Genomic DNA, 22,681 nt, shown 5'->3' with positions numbered 1-22,681 from the left:
TACAAAGAATAGAAATAAAAAGTCAATTATATAAAATACATTACTACTAATATCAGCAGAAGCATTTCTGCTTGCCTGACAAAATGTTCTTCCCTCTGCTCTAGGGTTCTCCTAAGCCTCCAGAACAGATTTGGAGAGGGTATGTAGGGGGAAGAGAGAGGGGAAATTCCTCTTCTGCTATCAGGAATCCTTGCATGGGCTTGTCCTAATCAAGGGAAGTAATAGTACCACTCCATTCTGCCTTGGTCAGACCATACATGGAGTACCGTGTCCAGTTCTGGGTGCCACAACTTACAAGAAAGGAAATTCCGACTAAACATTAGGAAGAACTTTCTGACAGTAAGAGCTGTTCGGCGATGGAATGGATTCCCTCAGAAGATGGCAGACCCTCGTTCCTTGGAGGTTATAAAGGTCATCTGTCAGGGATGTTTCATTTAAATTCTTGTATTGCAGGGGTTGGACTAACGACTCTCAGGATCCCTTCCAACTCTACATTTCTATGATTCTATTAATATGGTATGGCCCAGAATAAAGATAGGAGCAAAATCTTGCTCCAGAACAGAAGGAAGGGAATCTTAAAGTCCTCCTACAAAGGAACCTTAAATTATTTGGATCCCAGCTGTAAAGCAATCTTTTGGGCTTCTCCCTCTCCACTGTTTATTTTCCAGAACAATGCTAATTTATTTGGGGTTCTGGGTTGTTGTTTTTAACAAGTTTTTTTTTTAACCTTCCTAATTGCTTCTGTTCTTGAAGCCTTGCCTTCCATCCAGACAGTAATCTTGAAGCCACTTATGAGATGGTACTGGAGGGATGAATAGCTAACATCACAATTAAAACCATTACTTCAGAAAAAAATGAATGAAATGAAGTCTTCAGATGTAATACCAGGGGCAAGAAAATATACAAGCTAAAATTACTAACCCAGATGGAAACAATGACAGCAAGGCATTTACTTGTTTCAGTCAGAGATTTCAAAAGCAATGGGATATGCCAGATTTCTCCTGTTCAAGTGAAGACCCCAGGTGCTGTTTGATTCCTCCAAGGTACCCTTGAGATGAAACCAAAGGGTGAAGATATGCTTAGATACTTCAGAGCAATGAGGCTGATCTGAATGTGCGTTCATTGTTCTCAGTGCAAATGTGTCTATCTTTAAGTTTGTATGCTCACAAAAATGGGAGATTAGTAGCTTTCTAGTAGAGATTTTGCATGTAAGAGGTTCCAGGTTTAAGCCCAGCACCTCTGGCACAGTTGAAGTTCAGCAAATGTGAAGCAGAAGACAGCTGTGCACCTTGCTGACTGAATGGCCACAACTCAACTAGAAGCCATCAGAAAACAATAGTGCAAATGATATGATACAGGCATGCACAATCATGCAGTGTTTTTAATGTTTTTCTCTTATTTAGTATAGGCCAGGGGTGGAGAATCTGTAGCTTTCCAGGTGCTGTTAAACTATTATTCATTGATCGAGAAAAATATTTGTATACTACTGTATCATATATCACAACGGTATGCAACAATATGAAAACATAAAGCTAAATAATAAAATAATAAAAAGTTAAAAGCAAGTTAAAAGCAAAAAGAAATTAAAAACAAACACCAAGAGACCATTTTGGGGGATGTACTCTTATCTATCTATATCTATCTATCTATCTATCTATCTATCTATCTATCATCTATCCATCCATCCCTGACTTGCCCAATGTATGGTCATCATCATCATTTGGACTACAACTCACATCATCCCTGAGCATTGGCCATGCTGACTCTGACTCAGTGATATGTTCTGAGTTCTTCTTATACATTACCTCCCTCTTCCCCACTCTCCTCTTTCACTCCCTGCCCTATACTTCACCCACTTCACCTTATTTGAAAACTGCAGTCAGCAAGGCAAAGGAAACTAGGACATGTTCCTCTTCACATACATATGTGGTGGAGCATGGGCAGGCAGCCAGGATTTTGGAGAGACTCTTCCTCAGAGTGTATAGCAATGGCAGCACCATCTGCTACATGTGAAAGTGTTGCCCTCCCTCCCTAGCTCCCCACTTGCAGGTAGACCAATTTCTAATACTTGGTCAAAAAAGACGAAGGAATCTGCTGATAATGAGAATGGGTGGTGTATTTGATCTCGTGGCCACATCACCCTTGTGAAATATGTCAGATAAGTGGCACATTTATTTATTCACTTATTCTTTAGGTCATTTCCAATCTGCAGCACAGGGCAGCTTCATGTAGTAAATCATTAAAATGATAAAATCATGGCCTGACACTAAAAATACAGCAGGGCAGCAACAATAAATACCTAAGCAGATGGGAGGCCCTCCTGATGTAAAACTAACCACAGATTAAATGCCTCGATAAACAAAAACATTTCCAACTGGTGTTTAAATATCAAATACCGCCTGGAAAGGAGTTTGAAAAGCAGGGTGACGCTACCAAAAACACCCTGCCTTTTGCAGGAATAGACTGAAGCGTCAGTTTTAGTTTCTTTCAGTTTCTCATTTTTCCATATCTTAAATTCCATTCTCCATATTTCCACAGCAATTTTCTAAAAAAAGAGAAATCCGCATGAAAATTCACTAGCTTCTTAATACACAATTTTTTGAATGCAGTTTTGGAAGCAATTTCTCATTCAGTTGATTGGAGGTACTGAAAAGTCTCTTGTGCGGCATGTCCCAAGAGCCAACTGCCATCTGATTGCCAGCACTTGTGAACAAGGTTTCCCAAGCAAAGACAATCAACTGATTTTTCAAGGCTTTCAAGTAGCGCTGCATACAGGGCTTCACCAGTGCCAACAATCAGCCGATTGCTGGCAAGGGTGAAGCCCTCATTGTGAGATTAAGGGACTGAGAAATGGCCCCACTCATGTGCCAAACATGACCCAAGGGTGTGTGGAGATAAGGATCTGGCCCCCGGGCCAAATCCAGTTCCCCACACCTACTATGTGGCAACAGTACACTGAAGGTATAATGTTTCTCATTTAAGGAAGTATGTAATATTCTAAAGTTTGTTCTGGAAGTTACTTGTAAAAATGGGTTTACTGAGATTATATGTGTGAGAAGTCAGGATTTGAGACTAAAATATGACTCATTGAATAGATTTAGACAGGTTGACTAGTTTCTCCCAAGGCATTCTTCTATTAATACCCCGTGATTCACTCTTTGAATACTGTCTGGAACTCACCGAATTTAAACAAGTATTTTGCCTTAATTTGAAAATTATCACCATAATCAACCACTGAGATGATGTAAAGTGAACTATCGTACCACAGATCCTTAATGTTAACAATGTTTTATCTCAGATTCAGTGGTTATACATAACCAAGTTATCTAAATGGTGCCAACTAAGACCCATAATGTGTCTGTGATGTGACATAGCTATGGATTCCAGCTCTGCTACTGGGTGCAATCCATGAAATTAATGAGTGAGTCCTTTCACAGGGATTTTTGTCCCCTGTGGATTGTGCCAATTTCAATGCCATACCTACAGAAAAGCCAAGAAGCTTTTGAGAAGGAGCATTTATTGGACCACATACAGAAAGTGCATCAAATTTCTTTACTTTGACTAAGCTCATATTTTTTGAGAAAAACAAAATGGGACTCAGAGGTAGATGAGAACACTACTCATGAGCTTTGCTGGCTCCCTAGCTTCCTGCAACCTCTCAAAACTGGCTCCTGAGCATTGAGGAACCCTCTGGAATGGTGTATGATGATGTATCTTAAAGGGCAACAGGACAGGGAAATTAGGAGAATTAGTGCCTTGCACTGGTGGAACTGTGTTTGTGGTCATGGATCCAAGTCACAGGCATGAGGAACCTGTGGCCCTCCAGATGTTGTTGGACTCCAACTCCTATTTTCCTTGATCATTGGCCATGCTGGCTAGGGCTGATGGGAGTTGGAACCCAACAACATCTGGAAGGCCACAGGTTCCTCACCCCTTCTGCAGAAAGTGATGATCTATTTATTTCTTTAAAAAAAACAATCATTTATGTTAGTACGAGCAATATAACTGCAAAAGTCAAGTATTCAGAGGAACATACAAATTTGGTGACTACTGATGTGGACACATAATAAACTGTGTCATTAACCCAACTCCCACCCTACAAGCTCATGACTGCTGCCACCAATATCTGAGATCATGAACAGCTTTGAAAGCTAATGACCACCCACAATCATCTTGTTTTACTTAGTAAATAAGGACTGTACTTCATAATATCTTTTGAGTAGGACAAGAAATTATCCCTACTTAGATGGGTGGCCTGAGACTTTTTGGTATCTGAGTCGAACCACAAAATGTCCTTCCAATGAGGAAAGAAAGGGTGAGTGAAGATGTACATCAGGAACAAGGGATCTATGTTGGAATCTGCTGTCCCTGTGGATCCTGCTTCCTGAGGCGGTTGCTGTCCCCACCTCAGGCAATGGTGGACACTCTAGTGTGAAAAGACAAACTTGGTTCCCTCCATGCAATTCCACACTTCTCTTTTCAGAGCCATTCCTTTTGATGCCACGTTTGTCATTGCCCCACAACACCATTTAACAACAAGCCATCTAGAATTCTGAGTAGTAGTAACATGCCCATTAAACTGAGGAGAAGGCAACTGTGCGTCATATTACCTGCTAAGATGCTAGCCAAAATGAAGTCTTCCTCAACTTATCCAAATCCTCAAAATCAATTTCTCTTCAATTAAGCCAGCTGTTCTCCCTATTCCACAAAGAATAAGAACCTTAGTTTCCCTTCCTATCCAATGCATTTGGATCAGGGCCTGCCCAATGCATTTGGATCAGAGACAGACTGAAGCAGCCACTTTTGGCATAGGTGCCCCACTCGCCTCTGCCAGCACTGCCAGGGTTGCACGGCAACAGCTTCCTGTGACCCCAGTAAACGAGACTTCAGCATAGGCAGGCATAGGGGAGACAAGGGAGGCACCTTCCCATTTTACCTCAGGTGGTGAAACATGATTGGACACCCCTGATCTGGATCTTCTCTGGTCTGTTTCTTAAGGAAGAGGGACTTGGACAATACGGTGTTGCTGCACGGGAACAGCCAGCCACCATCAGACTGCTTCTACCATCTCTCCTTTTCTTTTCTTTGTTAAAGAGAAAGAGATGTTTTCAGGGTTCTGTTACATGTGCTTCATGTAATGGGAAGTTGGGCCTTGAAATACATGACCACTAATAAGCAGAACAAATCCATTAAATTAATTTTCACTGAGAACTCGCAACAGCCATCAGATAGCAATGACCTTACTAAATCTCCTCTGGATCAATTTTAACTGCATCAAGAACTTCCATGTCTACATGCTCACTTTTCCTTTTTTCCATATCAGAGTCTTCTTCCTTCTGCCTTCTATCAGGCTGGTAAGAGCGATTAGTCAGATTTTCTCATAATGTGATAAATAAGCAGGGCTCACAAAGAGATGAAGTGATAGGATTGATCTGTACAGCAAAATAAGAAAATTTCAAAAGAGAAGCAAGCAGCTCACCTTCTCCATTAGATTTTGCAAATACGATGTCCCTGTGCCAAAGATTTCCCAGGGCCACACTTCTGTATTTACATTTTTGTGTCATATCTACTGATTTGCTTTACCTCATGTCTTGTACTGCAATACTATTTCTGATTAATTATTTTAGTGAATTTCAATATAAGAACATGCAAACATACCAGAATAATCTTTCATCAAATAGCCCCTCCTGCCCCCTAACAATCCCTTGGTTGATCTAAAATCTGTTTATTACAGTGGTACCTCGGGTTAAGAACTTAGTTCGTTCCAGAGGTCCATTCTTAACCTGAAACGGTTCTTAACCTGAGGCAAACTTTCGCTAATGGGGCCTCCTGCTGCCGCTGCGCTGCTGGCGCCCAATTTTCGTTCTTATCCTGGGGCAAAGTTCTTAACCTGGAACAACCACTTCCTGGTTAGCAGAGTTTGTAGCCCGAAGTATCTGTAACCCGAAGCGTCTGTAACCTGAGGTACCACTGTACCTTTATATGTCCAACTGCAACTACCTCTTCTCCATCTGGTAAGATTGTAGTGACAGCAGCCTTAATTCTTGTAGTTTGGGTGAGCATTTTTAATTTTATTTCGTTTTTACTATTTTTCACTGTCTCCTCAGGTTTTTAGACTGTAAGGGTGGGGGAATGTGGAATTCATGAGAGCATATTTTAAATCTCTAGCCTGGCATCCTGGCTCATCTGTGTTGGATTTTATTTTGCTTTTATAATTCTATGGTAAACCATGGATGGGGCATCTGTGGCATGTGAGTAATCTTGGAGGTCCAATCTGGACCACGAGGCCATTTACCTCGATCCATACCAACCTCTCAATCAGCTTGTGTCACTTGTGGCACCAGCCAATGGATGGAAGAGTGGGGTTCAGTTCTGCCTCAGCTACAAGGGTCCGTTCTTGAACAGGTACTCACAGCCAAAGCAAAAGGACTTAACCTACCTGTCTGTCAGCTGACAAGTGGGAGGTTAAGTACTGCTCACTTTGGCTGTGTGTGCCTCTTCCTTACTGGGAACAGGTGCACAAAACCAAAGGAAGCACCCTTTTTATTTATTTATTTGCAAGCATTGTCTGCAAATGGGAAAAGTCTTGCCTGAGGCCAAAGCTTGCAAAAGGCAAACTTCTTTCTCCAGTTTGACATGATGGAGAGAGAAGAAAGAAGCACTTTGCTAGTCCCTGTGCTCAGGGCTTCCCAAAGTGCTGAGCACAGGACTGATAATGCCCTTTGCACTGTGGTGCCTTGTTATGGAGTGGTATTTAAATGTACATAATAAAATAAATAAATGGATCAAATTGCAATTCTTTGCCCAATTTCCTCCACATAGCTTTTGCAGACTTAACAGCAAGCAAGCCATCGTTTCTCTGTTTTTGTTGCATATAGTAATGCAATGATGGTAGTTTTCACTTGCTTAAAAGAGGTGTTGGGCTGTCACCTAATAGCCTGTGAAACTAAGAGGACTGCATGATAAATGGAAAGGTTAGGAAAGTGGAAAGCTCCCTGTTCAACTGGCAACAGTAGTTTTGAAAATGAGCTAAGCTGTCATCTCCTATCCAATAGAAAATTGCAGAATATAACACTTGTTTTACAAAAAAAAAAAAAGTTGGGCAAATGTCCATTTACATGGAGGCCTCTAATTGAATAAATCAAATGAGTTGAAATTTCCATTTCCATTATGTTAACTTAACCCTAAAGAGAAACACCTAATGCCTGCCAACACTTGAGAGCTAAGGTCCTCTTTGGTGATGGCATGTTCATGTTAACCTCTACAATTTTATCTTCCACCCATGTAAAAACTCACAACTTGCATAAAAGAACATCAAACTGAGTTTCCAAACCAAGAAATACCCGAATTGATCAAGTACCTACTGCCATAGTTAAACTGTGCATCTAGAAGCAATGAATGAATGTTCAACTTATATTTATGAAATGCCAATTCCGCATAATTAGATAAAACAAATACCTATAGACCTATTCATTAAACTGTGAATCTAAGTAAATAAAATGTTATTTACTCATTAATTCCAAGAAACAGCCAGAAATAGCTACCAGTTATTATGCTTTTGATGATTCTAATCTCATGTACATTGCAAATGGATAGTAGGAATAATGACAGCGATAGAGACATTAGAATATAGGTTGGATTCTTTGTTGTGTATATTTATCTTGATGGAAGCAATAAACTGTACTCAACCTATTATTATTATTATTATTATTATTATTATTATTATTATTATTATTATGACAGTGCAAGTGTTAATTACTTAATAGTAGTAACATATCCCTCAATAGTCCTGATTTGACTGGGACATCTCAGAATTACAGTAGCCACCCTGACTTCTGACTGGATGTCCCATTTTTCGTGCTGAGCTCTCATACGAGTCAGCTGGCTCCCGTGAGAGGAAGTGAGAGGGGGCGGGGATAGCTGAAGGCTTGTTTTCAGCTATATTTTTGTCTTATCAGGTGTCTGTCTCCAGCTGGAGCACTTTCACATTGTCATCTGCAGCTACAGCCATTGAGAAGCACATTCGTGTTTGAGCAGCCAGGTGGGCCCGAGACAGTGGGCTACAGTACAGGGGCTGGGTAGCAGGATCATGAACCAGGGCATGCTGCTGCCCATGTTGTTATTTGTTCACCTGGCCAGCAATGACACTGGCTTGCTGAAGGGGAAAGTGTTCAGTTTCCTGGCTACCTGGAATTTTCAGCTGATTACCTATGTTGGTCTGCTGATAAGTTGGTGCAGTCACACATTGTTTGTTTGGAAAGGGGACCCAAGGGGGATTAACAGGACACGTAAAAGGTTGGTAGAGAGGTGAGGCTGGCTGTGCATGGACTGGCGAGAGACTAGTGGATCCAGTGATGACTTCTGTCTGTGGAATGGGAAGGAAGGAGATTCTCATTCATTGCCTCTCCCTGCCTTCTGTCAGTAGATGAACACCATTTTATACAACACAATTAATGTAAGTGGCTAGAAAGAACGGCAGGACTGTGCCAAACCTTTTCCAGCACTCTCTTGTTTTTGATGTGCAAGCTGGCAGATCCAAAGAGACGCTTCCTCCCTTTCCTGCTATGAACACATGCCGAAACAGTTCCAAGTATAATCATGCAGCTAGAGAGAATGCTTTAAAATAGGTATAATGTCCAGGAGCAGCATTTCACATCAGTATGAGATGCATATTAGCTACACCATTTGGCTACTATGGCATAATTGTTTGCTTCATTCAGGAAAGGCAGGCTAGAAGAACAATGGCACGTTAGTGGAACCTAAACTAAGAGATGTCCTTTAATTAGCACCATCTTGCAATTAATTAATTAATTAAAAAGTATACCCCACCTGATTATTTTTTTTAAAAAACTCCAAGCAGTTTACAAAGAGAATAAAACAATTACTGGTAAAAACAACAACAACCCCATTTAAACTATTTAAAACATTTAAAAAATTAAAATCGCTAATAAGCTAAAAACAGAATAAAATAGCCCTCACTATTCTAAATACCTCTTTTCAGTTCATTGCATAAAATGCTTCAGTACTTCTCTAATTTAAATGGATATAAAATATTATGTATGCAGTAGGCCTGCTATATTTATCCTTTTGTGATTTGAATCTCCTGATTATCCACATTCAGTGTTTCCCCTACGTAGCCACATTTGAATCAAACCTTTCATAGAGGTCACCTTTTTCAGTCTAAATTTTCTATTTTGAAATAATAACTCCTTTCTCCCCCCCCCCCACTTCCACACAAGATTGTAGGATCTCTCTCTCTCTCTCTCTTTCTCTCCCCCTCCCACCCACCACTTCCCCATATATATCATATTTTCTGACGGGACAATATTGCAAGAGGAGATCTAAATATAAGCTCCTACAACATATTCATCACATCCATGTGCTTAAGTGAGCTTGCTGAAGAAAGCTCTTATTTGGTGATCCCTTTTAGGAATGTTTCAGAGTATAAACATACACTGCATTAACAAAACAATATTAGTTAGAGCTCAAACTAGTTTATTGTATTCTGCCATGCAAAAATAATAAGGGCCATCAATGTCTACAAGCAGTGATGAAGAGAACATACTCCACTGTTATTTGTCTGTAATTGGGGCCAAGCATCACAATGCTTGTGTAATTGGGACTGCGATCGTAACACTTCAAGGCCTCCACCTGATTCCTCCTTGAACCCATTCTTCTCCTCCTGATATGGCTCGGCTCAGCAGTGCCAGCTCCCTCTTGTTACGCAGTTGAAAAACTGCGCCCATTAAAAACAGGATATGGTGTGATTTTTTTTTTGTTTTGCAGCACTGCATGGGAAATCAGTTGCTGTTCATAACAGCTCTGTGGTTGGTTGATTTAAAGCAGGAGGGTGACTCTGAATTGACAAGCAGACAGTTCGCGAGAGAGGATATTGTATCTTTAAGGCTCTCTGACTGACTGTGTTTAACCGTGCTACTCAGCAGGCAGTAATTAGGTGGTAGCTTTGCAGAGATGGGTGGTTTTTCTCCCCCTTCCCCATATCCCCCCATAGACACACGGATTTCCTTAAATAAAGCACAAAAATGTTCTGGATTTGAACAAATGGATCCCCCCCCCTCACTGCTTTTTCCTCCTTTAAAAAAAAAAAGGCAGTGTGGGAGCCAACAGAAAGCAGATCCCCAGAGGCTCCTAAAGTTATCTTCCCATGCAGATAATCTCTAGGGAGCAATGGCTGCTGGAGGAAGAAAGCGGCGAGAGCCATTAGAGAAGCACATGACACTATAGCTGAAGGTCAAAGTGGTCCCGGAATAAATAAGAGGCAGCTGATACAAAGTGACATGGCTGCCACATCTTCTGGCCCAGTTCACAATTTTGATGAGAGAGAGGGGAGTTCAAATGCATAGCAGATGCGATTAATAAATAAAAATGCATAATTATTGTGATGGGGGCAAACCGGTGCTTTCATAGGATGTTTGTCGTGGCCGGGGGTCGTGGCCGGGTGGGGTGGGAGGGAGAGATGGAGAAGGAGCACGGCCACCTGGGATAAAGGGGAAGGAAGCTAGAATACATCCTTGGCAGATCAGCCCCAAAGAAATGTTTGTTTTGGGCATTTTATTGCACAGTTGCAAACGGGGTCAGCAGGTAAGCTGGATAGTCTACCTTCGTATTCCATGTGTATCTAAAATAGCACACTGTGGGACGGAGAAGACTATTTGCATAATGTAGTACTGAAACAGCAAATGGTGGTCACATCCTTGAGAGCAATGCTGCTTTCAACCTCATATTTTTGGACTAGGTTGCATTTGACTTTTGGAACCTGAATGACCTTTCATTCAAGTTTGTGTTTCATAATAGAACCATATTCAGATGTACATTTTGACTTTTAAAATGCAGTGAAGTGGTTAGAATGTCACACTAAAAAAAGGTAAAGGACCCCTGACCATTAAGTCCAGTCACGAACGACTCTGGGGTTGTGGCGCTCCTCTCGCTTTACTGGCTGAGGGAGCTGACATTTGTCCGCAGTCAGTTTTTCTTGGTCATGTGGCTAGCATAACTGAGCTGCTTCTGGTGAAACCAGAGCAGTGCATGGAAACGCCGTTTACCTTCCCGCCGGAGCGGTACCTATTTATCTACTTGCACTTTGAGGTGCTTTCAAACTGCTAGGTGGGCAGGAGCAGGGACCGAACAACGGGAGCTCACCCCGTCGCAGGGATTCGAACCACTGACCTTCCAATCAGCAAGCCCAAGGCTCAGTGGTTTAGACCACAGCGCCACCCGCGTCCCTTGAATGTCACACTAGGACCTGAGAAACTAGAGTTCATATACCCACTTGGCCATTGGTTGACTTTGGGCCAGTCACTACCTCTCAGCCTAACTTACCTCTCAGGTTTATTGTAGGGAATCAACGAGGAGGGGGAGAACCATGGATACCACCTTTAGCTCCATGGAGACAAAGGTGTGATATAAACACAACAAATATCCTTCATTGATGCACTTGGTAAACAATAGTAGAGATATTAACTCCTGTCATTTTAATCTTGCTATCTTGACCATTGCTTTCATTGTTTTTTGTGATACAATTTATTGTGCTGTATTTTTCTGTGTTGGTAGCTGTTCTGCAGGCCTGGCCCAGCTATGTGGTGAGCTGAGGCCACCACCTCAGGGGACAGATCTGGGCTTGAGGGGCACACCGCTCACAGCCTCCTCGACTTTCTCTGCTCTTGGGCTGCCACTGTACTCCCTCTGCCACAGGCACACCACAGGGTGTGGGCCTGGATCTGCAGGAGGGTAGGAACAGTGAGGGATAGCAAATTTTGCCCCAAGCAACAAAATGTCCTGGGCTGGCCCTGCTACACTGGGCTCCCTTTGGGAGGATGGGTGGGGTATAACAAATAAATAACTACATATCCAAAACATTTATTCTTGTGAGTTCTGCTAGCTGAAATAGTACAGGTACAAATCTTTTAAAACTGGAAACAAGTAAGCATTAAAGGTAAAGGTAAAGTGACCCCTGACAATTAAGTCCAGTCACGAACGACTTAGAGCAGGTTAAATTATTGTTTCTGCTAAAAGGGTGAATTTGCACAAAACTGGTGCAATTAGCAAGTCCTCCCCCCTTTCCTAATTTCTTGATTCTTCCAAAGAAAGAAAGAAAGAAAGAAAGAAAGAAAGAAAGAAAGAAAGAAAGAAAGAAAAGGCTAACGAACGTTCAAAATAATTCCTGGTGCTGAATGATCATAGGACCAAATACTGTTCTGCAGTTGAGTGCTTGCCTCATCCTCAGTGCGTTCCATAACTGTGTCTGACTTTCATTTACCTATGGCTTCTGTTGTTTTCAATGTCAACTCGCCCCTGACATGCACACACCATGAGACATCCGTTGGAATCAGGATATACATATGATTAAGTATTAAATTACAAAGTTTGTGTCCCCACCCACCCAAACTGACACTAAGCCTAATTCACTGTCAGTTAATGCCAGTTGCTTCCCCCACTAGTACTGTCTATAAAGTTCCTTTAAACTGTAGCTGCATAGGAGACCATTCACAGAAACTTAATACAGGAAAGAAAGTGATTACATTAAATCAAATAATATGAATAATTCATGGCATCAAGAAGGATAAAACAACCCACAATGGTTTAGTTTCCGGCACGATGTTTTAAATATTGTTTTTGACAGAGCAGAAGGCAAAACAATAGATGCATATTGAATACAGGGGGGGGGGTGAGGGACATAAACTGTTTCCAAACAGTTTTCTGCCCTTTCAGGGTTTCTGAGACCTTAACGCAGACTTTAAGGCAATGCCTTTGTTAGTAGTTACGTTGAACCTTCTCTCAGCAGAAGGCTGACCTATTTATTTGTGTTAGAACGGATGCTCTCAAATCTTTGCAATGAATTAGAAAAGCAATTATTGCTATGAAAACATAGTCAGTCTTTACCTTCTCACCAAGAGAACCGATGTCTTTATGCTGACTTATGGGAACAAGTCATGAGAAGGAAACACATCTTCTCTTTGACCTGCCCTACTCCAATCCCCATTGACGCACAGCTGATGGTTTTCATTGAGTGAAATCCAGCATAAAGTTGTGTTTGCTCTTTGCTGATGCCAAGCTATTCCCTCTTACGTAACTTTGTGGCATAGAAATATTTGCAAATATGATTTTTTTAAAATATAAAAATGAAACAAAACGAAATGCACTCTGGCTTTCCTGGAAGAAGCATTATATTCGTAGTTGAGGCTGCCCTCAGATTACTTTGGATGAAGGCAGCCTTGCAACATCACTGTTCCACTTGCCTGGCCAGAGCTAGCATTGCACTGCTTTGACATAGGGGAGAGAAAAGAGAGTTCATTATTCTGTGGCATTCCAGGCTGAAATAATTGTGTACCTGGGGCATCCGTGCCCGGCTTTTACAGCACCTTCCCATGGACAAATTAGGCACTTGCTTGAAGTCAAAAAGAACTCCTGCTGTGAGGTCCCCATGTTCCTCTCACAGGAAAGAAGAAAACAGAACAATGCATTTCAAAGCCTTTGGCAAAACAATGATTGGATCTAATGCTGTATTTAAAGCTCCGTGTTCAACATATCACATTTACATGCCATAATCAAATATAAATAATACTGGATGTGTGTAGACACATGCACACGTGCTGTGATTAAAAGAGTAAAGACAGCATGTGGAATTGGGCCAAATTATTGGCCAAATTAACTCATTACATAAGAACTGAGGAGAAATGGCAAAGGGGAAAAAGTTCAAAGTTAGCTGGAATTAATTTATTAAATAGTCATTCATTGAATATTGCAAAGACAATTAGAGTTATTCAAGTATAAACTTTTGTTATCGTTTTCTATTTACGTGTGTGTGCATGTGTTCATTCTCTCTCTCTCTCTCTCTCTCTCTCTCTCTCTCTCTCTCTCTGTGTGTGTGTGTGTGTGTGTGTGTACTTTAGCAACTGCAAGATTCACCTTGTATCTGTTGCATTTAGAAGCAATCTGTTTTGGATCCAGATAGCTCTATCCTAGATAAGCAAATTATTCTGCCACATGTTTTGTTCCAATGTCTTGTTGCTCAGGTCCAAATCATGTAGTTATGCATGAGATGGACTTTGGCAAGGCTCCTTTACATTGCTCCTTCTCGTGAATGTCTCTATGTAGTAAGCCAGTCAGGTGCACCAGGTTATTTGCCCCTCTCCAAACGATAGCTGTTTTGTTTACACTAGCCCCAAATCATTCATCTTGTGCGCAATTTTGCACTTAGCTGCTCAGTGCACCTTTGTGTTGGGGAGCAAAGCTTTTGTTTGTGCTTATGAATCACGTGTCCCATTTATTACATTTTCAGAGTCATTCCACTTGGCACCTGCCAAGTACACAGTGATGTCCCCTCCATTGCCTTGGCTGGAACAAACTTTCCAGCTTCCTTAACAAAATACCTTTCCCAAGATTCTTTTGGAGAAGCCATGTACTTTAAGTGTTATTTAAATGTATAGTGTGTATGTGACCCATATCACTACATCTATTGTAGGTAAAATGTCATTTGTGAAAAAGCTTTTAATGTGGCTTAAATCCAAATGTACAATTCGGTTAATTAATTCAGTTGACTTCCTCAGCCACTTAGTCCTGAACAGCTAACTTACGGCACTAACTGTATTTTGTATTGGGCTTTGTTATGACATGTGCTGGGTTGAAACTTACCTGTCCCTCTGAAAATGTCTCATAGGTATTGGTTTTGGTATCTAAAATACAACTTTGGGCATGTTCCATTGTTTCAAAACTCAAAGAATGAATCTAGGCTAGCTTGTGGAAATAGGGCTTTATTCATCTTTAAATCATATTATAATGTTTCTATATAAGGAATGCTTTAATGTTTCAAATATTTTTAAATATTTAATGATTTTAATTTCATCTTTTATAGAAAGAAATGTTGTTGCACAAGTTCCTAAAATTGGAAGGGTTTAATCATACTTTGGCTAAATTTAATAGAGTTAAACTTGTAATGTTCTGTTAAAGCGTTATTAATGGAAAAACCTGATGACCCAGTTATTCAGAGAAAGTGGAAAATCAGAACCCAAGTATCTGGATTTGAATATAAAATGTTGAGATGCATAATACATAGGAGTTAGATATCCATTCTGTTTATATTTCTTGTCAAGAAAGTATAGAATTATCTTGCATTAACAAGAGAGCAAAAAACCAGATCGCAATGAAGCAACAGAGCATTCTGTAGATGAATATAAATAACTATTTTCAAAATCCCATCTAATTTGGTGGGATTTCTCCCAATCCTACCTCCCACCTCTATTATGCCCTCTCCTGAGCATGCTGTCGTTAGTGTAGCAAAGGGCAAGTCCTAGTCTGACATTCCAGATTTCCTTTCCCTTTCCAAGAATAAGCTTCCAGTGCCTGATGGTGGTAGTTGGACATCCATGCAGTATCAACATTTGACCCAACGTTGCCATTTTGGGCGTTACCACAAGGGTGAAGGCACTACCCCCTGAAAATTTGTCTGTAGTCCCCAGCCTGGAGGAGTGTATGCTGCTTGGCAGGAGGGTATGGAAGGAAACTTATCGGTTGCAGTTTCTGGTGAGAACTTGACATAATGGTGGGCATAAGGCCCCTCTGTGCAACAACGAAGGTGGGAGTTGTTGCACCACCCCATATGAGAGGTGGGGTGAAGACCTTGGATTTTTGAAGATTGAGTGTCTATTGTCTGGAACACGGTGGTGCTTTGCATGTTACTACAGTGTTCTATTTTGGGGGTTAGTATTAAGCTGTTAAATTAGGTTAGCTCATATAGTGTCCACACAGTGTTTCAACTTTCATCCCATCATCCCCTGTGTGGGCCCCTTGTCCTTCCCAAATCTGCTCCACAGGGTCAGGGGAGACCCCCTAGAACAGATTTAGGGGGTGCAGGGGAGGTGGAAGTCCCATTGAGAAAGCAGAAATCCTTGCACTGATGGAATGCATTACTCAGCACTACTTTGGAAACAATCCATTATGATTATTTCTTTATTTCTTTTATTGTTATACTTATTGTTAATTTGATATGCTCTGAGATGCTTTGGACACAATTTTGTGGGGCACGTGGCCTGGCATACAAATAAACATGATGACAATGATGGATTTTGCCTCCAAACAGTGCTTAACCTTTTCCTTTAGGTATTAAGAGCAGTCTTTACTATTTTGGGGGAGGCACACATTCAAGGATACCTCGGTGATAGATGCTAAGCAGGTCCTTAATGCTCCCAATGCAGCTTTGCCCCCTCCCTAGAGCATTCTTGGTTACAACCTGTTTCGTTTACCTTACAGAGCTCAAGGGAAGTCCTCTCTTGTTTACATAACCTGACATTATAAAAAGTCATTTAATGACTCTACTTCTGTTTTCCTCTTTCCTTGACCCAAAGAACTGCTGGATGCATACAGACATTTTAATTCTAATATTCCCATGGTGGATCCCTGTGGCCTTGAGAAAACTATTAATCTTTATTACTTCATGGTGTGTACTGTGATCTTTTCCAAATGGGCAAGACACCAGAATGAAGGAAGCAGTGGGAGACGGACTTCTCTCAAAAACAATTCTTAAAAGAAAAGTAATTAGCAACAGGGTGAACAGGAATGAAAGGAGGAAAAGATATCATATGGTAACTGTTTCATAAAGGACATTGGGCAATTTCTGTTGGTCCAAAATGGCATCTTAAGACAGTAAATGCTATCCATATTGGCACAAAAGAAAAATCTCACTATGTTTCAATGTGGCTTTCTCACTAGTAAATATAGTTATGAGTTTGTGGGGTGCCTGGACTCCCCTTCCAGTTCCTGGGTGCCAGACAGTGGATTTAGCATGTTAAAATTCAAGCCAGGAACCATCCTGGTAATGGCCTGCTAAAGATGAATTGCTAGGGGGCAAAAGGAACAGCTTTGTGCCAGAGGGCAAATGGGAGAGGCTCCGACCTCAACTCAGTATTAGTTAGAAAGGCAAGGGCCTTGGAAGGAGAGGAGCTGTTTTTAGAATTGCAGTTTGCTGGGATGTGAGATGGAGAGAAAAGTGGCAGTCTGTTAAATACAGGCAGAGGGACAGAGGGCTACAGCTGATTTCTGCTGGCATCCAAGAACCTCTTGGAGTGTAATGCTGTGAGCCCCTCCATCACAGGCTCAGGTTGTAGATATGTGTAAATAGACCATAAAGACACCACAGATTCCACTGTGCCTCATTTCTAAAGGAAACACAAATCCTGGAGCCCTGGAATCTCACACTGCTCAGAGATGGTGGATAATTTGAAAGTGCCTACTGATGCCATTCCATAAAGCACAAGTCATTATAATTTCAAATACTACCTTTGGTTATTTATAGTTGCAGGCTCTGTAACTGGAAGGAGTCAGGGAGAAGACAAATACAAAAGGACTATCCCCTGAAAGTGTTATCTGATGTAAAGTTTGTACAGTGCTTGGTCATTTGCTATGCTCTGAAGAACTGACCTCCTCTGTAAAGTATTCCATGAAAATAATGTATTCCCTTGAACCGTGCTGCAGTTTTACATAATTACATAATCTCTACCTGTGTAGCTATATTTAATAGTTTTACTATTTTTGTAGCTGAGAGGATGAGGCACCACTGAGGAAGAGATTAGTAAGTGGCAGGAGATGGGTAAATGAAGATTGAGAAACTGGAAGAGAAATGGCAGGATGCATTTTTAATAGTATATGACCTAAATGCATCCAGAATAATGCATATAAAACATGTTATAGAGAATGTCCTAAATACTAAGAATATGGACAATCTTCATCTGGTTGATGTCCAAAATGGTCAGTGACAAAAGAGCTTTGTTTTGATTCATAGTTTGTGGCATTCATAGCACGCCTCTGAACTCCAGACCACACAGAAATGGAGCAGTCCTAAAATTGGAAGGGTTATGGGATTGCGGTGACAGTTAAAAACAAAAGTCACATTAAATATTTTTTATCACTTTAGTCTATGCTACAGTGACTGAATCCTGTTATACCCCTCTCCCCTTCCTGCCAGTCTTTAAGAGGCTTTGTGTCATAGCCTCATGCTTGCTCCCATCATGCAAACACCAAGAATTTGGCTGCAGTATTACATCAGGCTAATAATTTTGCTTTGTAGATATACAAGAATTTCAGTATGCCCATTATCGTCTGTTGTGTGAAGTACATAATTTCAAACTTGTTTAGCACAATGTTATATAGTGGTTACGTTCACGCAATTAATGAATTCAAGAATTCCACAATGGTCATTTTTCACTCTCGCACATCTATTTCTAACTATCAATTTTATTGATGTGGCATATGGCTTTATATCATTTCTGCAATACAGAAGTGAAAAGCAACTGAAACCTGGTGGGATGAGACTCATGACTGGAATGCAGAAATTGAGGTGTACAATCTGCTCAAAAGAAGTAGATCAAACAGAAAGGGAGGAGTAGCGGCAATATATATAAAGGATGTGTACACTTGTGAAGAGATCCATGACCTGGAGCATGAAAGGCAGATTGAGAAGATATGAGTAAAATTTGTGGAAGAGGGAAACAGCAATGACCTTATTGTGGGTGTCTGCTATACACTTCCAACCCAAACTGAAGACTTGGACAATTTCCTGGAGCAGACTTCCAAAAATAAAAAAGGAGAGTTTTGTAGTCATGGGATACTTCAACTACCCCAATATCTGTTGGAACTCAAACTCTGCCAAGAATGTCAGGTCCAGCACATTCCTCAATTGCCTCGTTGACAACTTCATTTCCCAGAAGGTGGAAGAAGCAACAAGGGAGTCATCTCTCTTGGACCTAGTTCTCACCAACAGGGAGGAACTGATTGATGAAGTGAAAGTACAGGGAGCCTTGGAGGAAGTGATTATGTCTTCTTGGGTTTCATTACACACAGGCAAGGGGAAGCTGTGTGTAGTCAGACATGTACACTGGACTTTAAGAAGGCTGATTTCAAAAAAGTTTCAGGAATTACTGGGTGAAGTCCCATGGCCAGAAATACGCAAAGAGAAGGGAGTCCAAGATGGATGGGAGTTTCTTAAAGATGAAATATTCAAGGCTCAAAGGCAGACAATTCCGACAAGAAAGAGTAGATAACAGTTGCAGGGAGAAGGTCAGGTGGGCCAAAGCTCAGAATCAGCTGGTGCTTGCAAGAGAGGTTAAAAATAATCATAAAGGTTTACTAAGTTATGTTCGAAGCAAGGGGAAGAGCAAGCAAGTACTAGGCCCCTTACAGGGAGAAATGCTATTGGGAGATAGAGAGAAGGCAGAACTGCTCAACACCTACTTTGCCTGTCTTCACCCAAAAGGAAAGTCGGATTGCAGAGGCAGCTTACAAATTAAAATGCTGGCACTACAGTGAAGTCATAAGTCCAAAAGATCAATAATAGCACGACTTTTCTGGAGCGCACTCTGGAGCCAATTAACCATCTGTTTAAGAGAGAGAGGGAGACAGAGAAAGATATAAAAATTCTTATTATCCGAAAGAGAAGTGGCACAACTATGTTGTAGGTTTTGGAGAAGTAAAATAGCTGACACCCTTGCCAATATGAAATATTGTCTCAGGAAAAGGGAACTGCATCAAAAGAAAGGAGATGTTATGGGGTCAGCAACCTTTTCGGAACACTGAGCACATTTGGAATTTTGAGAAAGTTCATTGAGTACCAGTCAGAAATTGGCTGATAGATGTGTTGCATAACACAAAATAGCTGCTAGATCTCAAAGAGCAGAAAAAAGAGACAGGGCCACAAAGTGGTTCAGGCAAGCCCCCCAATCAATGGAGGGGAAAAGCCTTTTCTCATTGTATCCATACCTGTTGAGGTATGCTAGGCGGAAAGAGTCTGATTGGCCCAAAGTCATCCAGTCATGGCTGAGCGAGGATTTGAATTTCTGTTTCATCACTCCTAGCATTACGCCACACTGACTCTCCAAACTGATAACTTGCATTTTAATACAGATATTTTTTTTTTTGGGGGGGGGGAGATTTTATGGGTGGCATCAAACTCTTGTTTCAACCCAGCTGTTAGAGGCAGTGGCCAGCAAAAACCTTGGATGCCGTTCAGCATAGACTAAGACGTGTTTAGGACCATTATTTCAATAAATATCCAGGGGAACTGTTAAACACTTAAACAAAAAACCAAAATCTAATTGTGTCTATTTAATATCAACATATGTGCATTATAATTTATCTTGCATATTCATTTGCTCGTTAGTGACATTTTGCATTATTTGATTAAATTACCTCTCCTTCACTCTAGTAATATTAAAATGGTTAAATGGTAATAACTGAGTATAAGTATTGGAATTAACCATCTATAAATATACAGAAATATAACACTTGTTGTTTTTTTGCAGGTAACAGAGATAATCAACTGGAGTGAGGACTTTACACATGACTTTTTTTTCTATAGGCAAAACATATTGCTACCAGGAAAGTATGCTCACACACCCCATTTTAAGTATTTTTTCTAAGCACTTTGGCTCCAAATCTCCATATTGCCTGGGACAGATATGCTAAGCGGTGACTTCATCACACAAGGCAATAAAGGAACATGTGTGCACTGACTATTAACATAGGAGTCTTTCAACTTTCTCTTCAACAGATCTGGGATCGCTGGAATATGCACACAAACCCTGCTCCCCACATCATTTCTAATGAAATTCCCTCTCGCATGACCTACTGGCATTCCAGATTGGCATTCTAGAGCCCTGGAGAGGGAAAACACTGGGAAATAATAGTGTAAATAACTGAGGAACCCATTAGCATGAACAATGGTTAGGGATCTCTGTCAAAAGGATGCACAGGCCACATGCTGACTACCCACTACAGAAAATGGAAAACCCCTCTAGCACTATTAATGCCCTCCTTCAGTTTAGGAGAAATCTCTCCCTCATATGAATGGGCCTATAATACAAATACCCAGCTAGACTTGAGGATCTAATCCATTCAGTCTTTTATTTTTGACTGTTCCTGAATACCAGTTGTTGGAAATAATGAGCAGGAAGACTGCTGTGTGCTCATGTTCTGTTTGCGAGCTTCTCGTGGGCATCTAGTTATCCACTGTGAGAACAGGGTGCTGGGCTGAATGGAGCCTGCAGACCTCTTTTTGGGTACTTACGTCTCCCCAGATCTCTCTCCTTCCCACATTCCCTGTTCTCCATTTTTATTACTCTTTTATTGTTCTCGTGGCACCCATGGGGTTAGGAGAAAACATCATTTGATGTTCAGGGGAGAGGTGTTGCTTCTCAGAGCCTTTGAACTTCTCTTCCTCCATCTCATTCAATTTCCTAAAGGGAAAAGTTTCTCTAAGAGGAAGTTGCACTGTGCAAGCAGAAATCCTTCTGCTAATGGAACAAGTTTGTTGGGTACCACCTCATTTGAGAGAAGCTTCTCAGATGAGGTGGTATCTCACTTACTTTTAGGAAAGTTAAAATAGAAGAAGAAAATGGTTTCAAAACTCTTGGGACATTCACTCCTACCCAAACTTTGGCCATCACTCTCAAACTTGGAAAGGGAAATCACTTAACATCTTACTGGTAGGAGATTTAATGACCCGTAATTTCTTCTGGTTATTTTTGTAACAAACTACATACTCACTTATTCTAAATTGTGACTTAATGTCTTGTTGCTAAAAAACCCTTCCTAGAAAACCTAGTTTTTGCCATGGTACATTGTGATTCCTGCTTAAAGATCCCAACACATCTCCAGTGAGTGCACATGGTAGCAACTCCCATGCACAAGCATTAAAGGCGAAGACTACAATTTGTGTATTTTACTTTCTGGAGGACTTGCCTTGGGAAGTCATGATTGGCAGGGTGCTCCCATTACGTGCACCTGATGCAAATGCACACATTGTAATAGACCTGTGACATGTTTTCATGGTTTTTGTAGTTCTTTGTACACTAATAAAGCTGAAATGTTTTGTGGGAGGCAGCCCAGAGGGATTTTGAGAGGCTGTCAGAGGTGTACACACGGGAATTTGCAAACCACATGAATTCTAGTTTATTCCACTATTACATTTTAAAATTCTGGAAAACCTATGTTGTTGTCTGACAATTTGATACTAAAGATCTTCCTTCCTTCCTTCCTTCCTTCCTGTAATAATATATAGGGTCCTTGATTTCCCCCCCAACTCTATAGAATCAAAATTATTTGCAACACAGAGAGCTTATAATTAACCTAATTTCATCGTGCTTATTGAACAAAATTTATTCATCACAGGGATAAAAATAAAATTGCAGGCTAAGATTCCAGTTGTGGAAACTGGAGCCCAAGTGATTCCTCCTTACCTTTTATTATGCACTCTATGAATTAGCCCTAGTTTACTAGTTTTTATTGGTGTCAACATATTTTTGAATACTATTAGCATAGCAATCAGGCCTCTTCTCAAGCTACTGAATGGTGTGTTAACTTCCAAAATAAATAGACATGTGGCGTGAAGGATGAGCTGTCACTTCGAGAAAGGTTTAGTGTTCTAAAGTAAAAGGCACCTCTAACTTAAAATGGTAATAGTGGCAGGATTCGGAGAAAATCGAACCACTTTGGGTTGTCTCCAGTGGTGTTGCTCAGCTAAATATAGGAGGCAGTAATTTTTGACCTGTCCTAGTTTGTTGCAAGCAGAGCTATTTCTGCTCTGCTACAGTTCAGCTTCCGTTAAAACCTATGTCATTCATCTTGCTATGGGCTATCACTGAAATGTACAGTGGTACCTCGGGTTACATACACT

At 40.9% G+C, this 22,681-nt stretch overlaps 1 long non-coding RNA gene across 2 annotated transcripts in view; it reads right to left on the bottom strand.

Annotated features, from left to right (window-relative positions):
- The window catches only part of LOC310713635, a 123,159-nt gene that overhangs the window by 9,167 nt on the left and 91,311 nt on the right, over positions 1-22,681 (bottom strand). Inside the window, exon 3 of one of the 2 annotated variants that reach the window (XR_014529369.1) lies at positions 11,341-11,400. The exons of the other annotated variant lie outside the window; for it this stretch is intronic. This is a non-coding gene — a long non-coding RNA (uncharacterized lncRNA). The remainder of the gene's footprint in view (positions 1-11,340; positions 11,401-22,681) is intronic. 2 annotated transcript variants of the gene reach the window in all.

The sequence above is a fragment of the Podarcis liolepis genome (assembly GCF_965112155.1).
Source record: "Podarcis liolepis genome assembly, chromosome: 8".
Classification (NCBI taxonomy): domain Eukaryota; kingdom Metazoa; phylum Chordata; class Lepidosauria; order Squamata; family Lacertidae; genus Podarcis; species Podarcis liolepis.
This window is presented reverse-complemented; position numbering and strand designations above follow the sequence as displayed.